The following is a 287-nucleotide window of genomic DNA, read 5'->3' on the forward strand; positions in this document are numbered from 1 at the left end:
CATACCATCTGTGAGGGCCATCCTCAGCTACATACCATCTGTGAGGGTCATCCTCAGCTACATACCAAGTGTGAGGCCAGCTTCACACCATCTGGAGAAAAAATGCTTTTTGTAACAGGGTTTCTCTGTGTAGCCCAGGCTGTCCTAGAACTTCCTCTGTAGACCAGGCTGGCCTCGAACTAATAAAGATCCACCTGCCTCTGCCTCTCGAGTCCTGGGATTAAGAATAGGTACCATGACCAGCTTGAAACATTTTTTTAAAAAATATTTATTTATTTATTTATTTA

Source organism: Microtus ochrogaster, linkage group LG1, assembly GCF_000317375.1.
Source record: "Microtus ochrogaster isolate Prairie Vole_2 linkage group LG1, MicOch1.0, whole genome shotgun sequence".
In the NCBI taxonomy this organism is placed as follows: Eukaryota; Metazoa; Chordata; class Mammalia; order Rodentia; family Cricetidae; genus Microtus; species Microtus ochrogaster.